Source organism: Microtus pennsylvanicus, chromosome 8 (genome assembly GCF_037038515.1).
Source record: "Microtus pennsylvanicus isolate mMicPen1 chromosome 8, mMicPen1.hap1, whole genome shotgun sequence".
Lineage (NCBI taxonomy): Eukaryota > Metazoa > Chordata > Mammalia > Rodentia > Cricetidae > Microtus > Microtus pennsylvanicus.
Window position 1 is genome coordinate 1,445,722 of NC_134586.1, and position 6,000 is coordinate 1,451,721.

Genomic DNA, 6,000 nt, shown 5'->3' on the forward strand with positions numbered 1-6,000 from the left:
GAAAGTGCATTTTGAACTGCACTCTATAAGTACAAGAAGGAAGACCACCTCCTTTCCTGTTGCTGGGATGATCCTGAGCATCCGGAATCATCCCTGAGCACTTTGTTCCCAGCACAGATCTTCTTGTTTCTTGTTGTAACCTCAGCTGCTATTCACCTCTGTCCATCCACGGCAAACCAGACCTGAAAGGAAGAATGTGTTTTATTTATATAGCTGCTCTTTGATTTATGGTCTAAGTTAATGAAGCTGTCAAAAGTATGAACAATTTGGAATAATTATCTTAGTGACCAAAAAACAGAAGAGGCCCAGAATTTTTATTTTATTAGTGACCATTTATGTCTAAATAGCAGCTCTGTCCATTTTCACTTCCATTACATGTTTTTGTTGTTCTTTCGTGGCTGAGCTGTATGTGTTTCTTATGTACCATGGATATGAAGTCATCAGCAGCTGTGTATCCCTGTGTATTTTTTGGTAGCAAGGCTGTTTTTCCATTTTCTTGGTTGTTTTCTTTTCAGTTCACATCTGAACTGAGTCTTGCACAGAGAGCCCATTCTTCCTGTATGGGAAGATGACATTTGATAGGTTGATAGATCGATAGATTTTTTTAAAGGTGGTCCTGTTAAGATCCCTATCCTTGGTTATACAAGTGAACACTAATAAGTACTGCTTCTGTAAAGGTCTTTCAGGTTGAATTAAAGTCCCGAACCAATGGACTTTAGAGATTACCAGGGCAAACTTGGGTCCATATTGTGAGAACTTTAACAAGACAGGAGAGGAAGGAGGAGTCTGAAGGGGTCGAAACATGAAAATGAGTCAACGGTTTGAGGACAGAGGAACGAGAAGGAACGTGGAGAATCTACGAAGGAAAAGCTCCACCCATCACCAACAAGGCCATGGGGGCATTGCCTCTTGGTCCCCTACTGATCCCCAAAATAACAACCCTGACCAGCACCTTGACTTGGTCTTACGAGACACTAACAGGAAATTCCACTTCAGCCTCAGAATTCTGACCCACAGATCTGGACCTTAATAAACCAGGGCTATTTTGAGGCACTAGTTGTGGTAATAAGTTACCATGCAGTATAAAATAATATTCTAGTCACATACTCATATATCAGATGCTTATGCATGTCTATCCTCTCCTGTTTGTTATTTTAGAAAATGTTGCACATACTTTTATGTTACTTTAGAGCCTTTGTGCATACCACCTTAGGAGCTAACTGTAGTTCTTAAATAGGTGGATTAGAGGGTATTTAGTAGGTGCCTGTTGCTGATCATTTGGTTCATTTCTATTTTCTAATACTTTATTTTTTATTTGTGTGTGTGTGTGTTAATTAGTGTACCTACACATGTGTGTGCAACCAAAACAGAAGAGAGCCTCAGATCCTTGAAGCTAAGAGCCCCATCAGTCATGTGCTACCTGATTTGGGTGCTAGGAAGTGAACTGGTACTCTGGAAAGACAGCCAGTGCTCTTAATCACTGAGCAATCTTCCCAGATGTTTTTCTTTTCTATTTTATGAGAAAAGGAATGCCTTCATGTATCTGACTTCCTAAGGATGAACTGTGGGGGTAGTCAAGACAGATTCAGAAGGTAGAAGTTCTGGGTCACCAAGGCTCAAGGTATTTGCGGCCACATGGTCCATTCTGTGAGTGGCCAAGTCGATATGGCCTCCTCTGGAAACATTCAGGCTTATTGAGTCACTCTGTCTGAAGATGGAAATCGAATGGAGTGAAGACATAAGTCTGCAGAAGTAGAAATTTGCAAGCAAATGCAAAATATAGCAAGTTGTTTATATGTTCCCCCCTTTCCACATTTCCTACAGTGCTGTAGTCCCTTGGGTGCAGGATCATACCATACTGTTTTCGAGTGTTATTTAATGATATTGGGCATTTCTTCTTCGAAGTGATATTTCTCTGTTTGTCACAGTTTGGTATTGATGGCACCATCCTAGCTGCTAAGAAAACCCAAGATTATAAGAGACAACATTTGCTGAGCAGAGGGACATCAGAGTGCCAGATCGTCTTCCGTAAATGAAAGATGAATCGCGAGTAGAGATGAAGAGTGAGTCTCTTGAAATGTCTATGTAGCCAGAAAAAAAAAAGAAGTGAAGGATGGTTCTGTGGTGCAGGGGAAGAGGATAAAAGAGGTTTCTCTCACGTGTGTTACAGCTTCTGAATTAGTGAGTCCTGAATAGTATGCATCTTCAAGAGATAACTGGAACAGATCCAAATCTCCCTTAGTACTGATGTATGTTACATTTCCCTGTTTTATGGGCAAATAGCTGACAAAGGGCAGCCACGGGGAGGAGGGTTTATCTGGCCTCACAGTCTGTGGAAAGTACAGTCTGTCATGGCAGGGAAGGCAAGGCAGAAGGTGTATGAGCAGCCTCTGAGTCACACACAGTCAAGAGACAGAGCGAGTGGAATGGGCTATCTAACCTCAAGGCCCACTTCAGTGACCCATTTCCTGAAGCAAGACTCTACCTCCTGAGGGCTGACAACCCTCCCACACAACGCCAGGAGGATGGGGGGAGTCAAGTGCTCTCAGACAGCCTGTGGGGCCAAGTGTTCACAACATCAGCCTGTGGGGCCAACTGTTTACACACATTAGCGTTGGGGACAATTCACACTCAAACCACCTCATACTGCCTTAGTTTCTCTGCGCGGTAACTTAGAACAATGGGGATTTATTTTGTTTCCTCTGAAAGCCAACAGTTAGAAATAAAGGGCGTGCTCTCTATGAATAGAACCCTCCCCAACTCATCCAGCTTCTGTTGGCTCTGGTGTTGCTGGCTTACAATGTCACTGTAGTCTGCTTTCATCTCTACACTGCTTCTCCTCTGAGTCTCGCTCTCTCTCTTTTCCCTGTGTTTGGTGAAGACACTGGGTTTATAACAGGATGATCTCATCATGAATTCTTTAATCAATTGTGTCTGCACAGATCCTTGTTCCAAATAAGGCACATATTCAAAGGCCCAAGGGATTTAAAGGTAGACCTAACTCTGTGGGTCTAAAACATCAGTCTACTATAGTCCTTAATTTACTGTAAGTCTGTAAGTCTATAATAATATATAACTCATTATTAACTAGATTGAAAATATTTTTAGAAAGTGTCTTAGCACATGATCATGACAGGAAGCAGCTTTCCTTGATGGCTCCCGAGTCCAGACCCCTCTCCTTCGTCTACATGGGTGTGGGATGCCACATCCACCCTCTGTGCAATAAGAATATGTTGGAGATTGCCCACTCTGAAACACATGCACAGACCTTGGTGGTATATTTCCATATGTACATCCTCCAAGATGACTGGTTGGCTAACTTACATCTACCTCCCCACTATACAAATTTGGGGAACATGGATGTTAGATTCGGCATACTGCTACCCAGAGAGGAACAATACCTCCTCAGAACTATTCTCTATGTCACTTGCCTTTTAAATAATGTAACTTGTATGGATTTGGAATCCAGAAAATCTGTGGAGACCACAAATGCCAGTTCGTGAACATCTGACTTACTGAATTAAGTGGAAGAGTAAGCAACTACATGAAATTAAGCTTCAGTGCCCAGTCCCCTGCACTTGCTGGCCTAGGCAGTTTTCAGCTGTGCCTGAGGCTTCCTCATTATCTCTTCTCTGAACCTTATGTGGGACCCTGTGGTCAAAGCTGTAAAGTTGAAAATCCTGCACCCCAGGCTCCCCTGCAATCCTGGGCAAACTGGGACCAGGACTTTGAATTCCCCAGAGCCTGATGGGGCTGTGGGAGAAAGATCTAGCAAGACCTTATCTGTAGCCCCGAAGAATTCACATTCTCTGAGATGGCTTATACCTGTGTGACTTTATTCATGTTCCCAGCTTCATCTTCCTGCTACCTCAGAAGCTTGGAGGCTCGTGACCCAGGTGAGCCAGTGCTCTGGTCTATTCTTGTAACCACCAGCACCCTGCGTTGGCTGTTTGCCTCACGGTGTCAGGTATCCAGTGTATTCAAGAAAACAGCTAATTTGCAGTTTCTCCAAGACATGATTTCCACTGTAAGAATGAGAGCCGTGGCCTCTTATCTCAGGACATCTTCCAGCTGAAACAAGAAGTTGTCTTGAGCATTTTAATATCCACGACTGAAGCACATAAATGTGGGTAGGAGTGGTCTCTCTGCATCGTTGATCCTGACAGAAGTATCCAGCATATTTAGCGACTCACAGTGTCTGGCATACAGATGAGCGGGTATTTGGGTATTTTTCCATTTGCCTTCCTTACCAGTGTAAACGATAGTTTTTAAAATTTTCTCCAATCTTTCATATGTATGAGGGATGCTTAAAAGAAACCCCACACAAGCTCAGAATTGAGCATAATAGAGGGTTATTTATTTCAGGGTAGACTCACAGATCACAATCCTCTGCTGGAATGGGGAACAGCAACCGAATCCCGCAGCTGGGAAAGAGGCCAGACACATGCTTTACATGGGCATAAATAGTATAAGAGGCCACGCCCAAGTGGGCGGGTAACTTAAAGGCCACTGGAGGTAGGAATTCCTACAGCACGTGTATTTTATTTGTTGTTCTCTATTAATGGAATAATTTAAAGAGAGATGGAGTAAATGAGGCAAAAAATAAAACCAGTTCTAAAGACTTACAGGACAGTTGAGGATTCGCTAGTGGTGTTTAGGGTCAGGTAAGTGTTTGGTTCTGTGAGGGATCTCGGGTCTCTACATGACAGTGAGGGGACAGGATGAACACTGGGACAGAAGAAGGAGGGACTGTCTGAGGAGTGGCCAGGTGGGCACATATCCAGGGCAAACATATGACCCCGTGTCTCCACCTGCCTGGCCTGGAAAGTCATCAGGGACAGTTCTGGCTACTCTTCTAAGGGGTGGGGGCGGGGACCTCTAACTGTCAGAGCTCCTTCATTTCTCAGTGAGCCCAAGATGATAATCAGTCTCGGATGGTTACACCTCTGCGTTTATTCCACACACCTGCAAGATAAGCATAGGAACAAGCCCATCCCTGGTACTTCAGCCGGATACCCGTGTTCTGTTCTGCTTCTGTCCTGCCTTAACTTCCACTCTCTGGAGTCACTGAGTGCTGTTAAAAAACAAAACAAGATCTGGGGTGGACCTCATTGTAGAGCCCTTGAGTAGTGTGTGAGGACCTGGGTTCAACACCAGCACCAAAACCACACAAACAGGTGGACCTCATTGTAGAGCCCTTGACTAGTGTGTGAGGACATGGGTTCAACCCCCAGCACCAAAACACACAAGCAAATGATAAACAGGCATGGTGGCTCACACCTGTCATTTCAGTACTTACAAGCCTGAGGCAGAAGGATTGCCATGAGTTTGAAGACACTGGACTCCATAGTGGGGTGCAGGTCAGCCCGAGCCACAGGCAGAGACTCTGCCTAAAACAAAACAAAAACAAAAAACCCTACAAAATCTACAGAGAAAGAAAAGGCAGGATAAACCCTTTGTGTTTCTTCCCACACAAGATGTAAGCAAAAAGAACCTTTTTAATAAAGCTTTTGCAATATAAATGTTTAATAGAATCAAAACAATAAGCTCACAAATGAAAATTAGTCCTTTATTAGTCTTTGTATACATTTATGTAGTAAAACCTAAGCTTCTTGGTGTGTTTGTAGAATGAATCTTCTAGTAATTGACACTATTTGCTTCTATAAATGAGCCTTTCCTTAAACTTTAATTTGGAGCTTGCAATGGTCCACCTGCGGCCCTCACTCTCAAACCAGCTGCTCTTTTCCTTGCCCCTCCCCCATCTCCCCAGTCGCTGAAGGACCTCTGCTCTGCCTGAACCACTGCCTGAGAGAAGTGACGAACAGCGCCAAACCCATGCACCAAAGCATAGTCGGAATCCCCACCCAGTCTTGTCTGCATCCTTCTCACCCACCCTAGCGGTGACGTGGATGCGCCATCTTTTCTTTGGAACCACTCCACCCCTGAAACAGACCGGTTCACCATGTCCTGGCCTCTCTGTTTTTAAGACATTCCATGTCT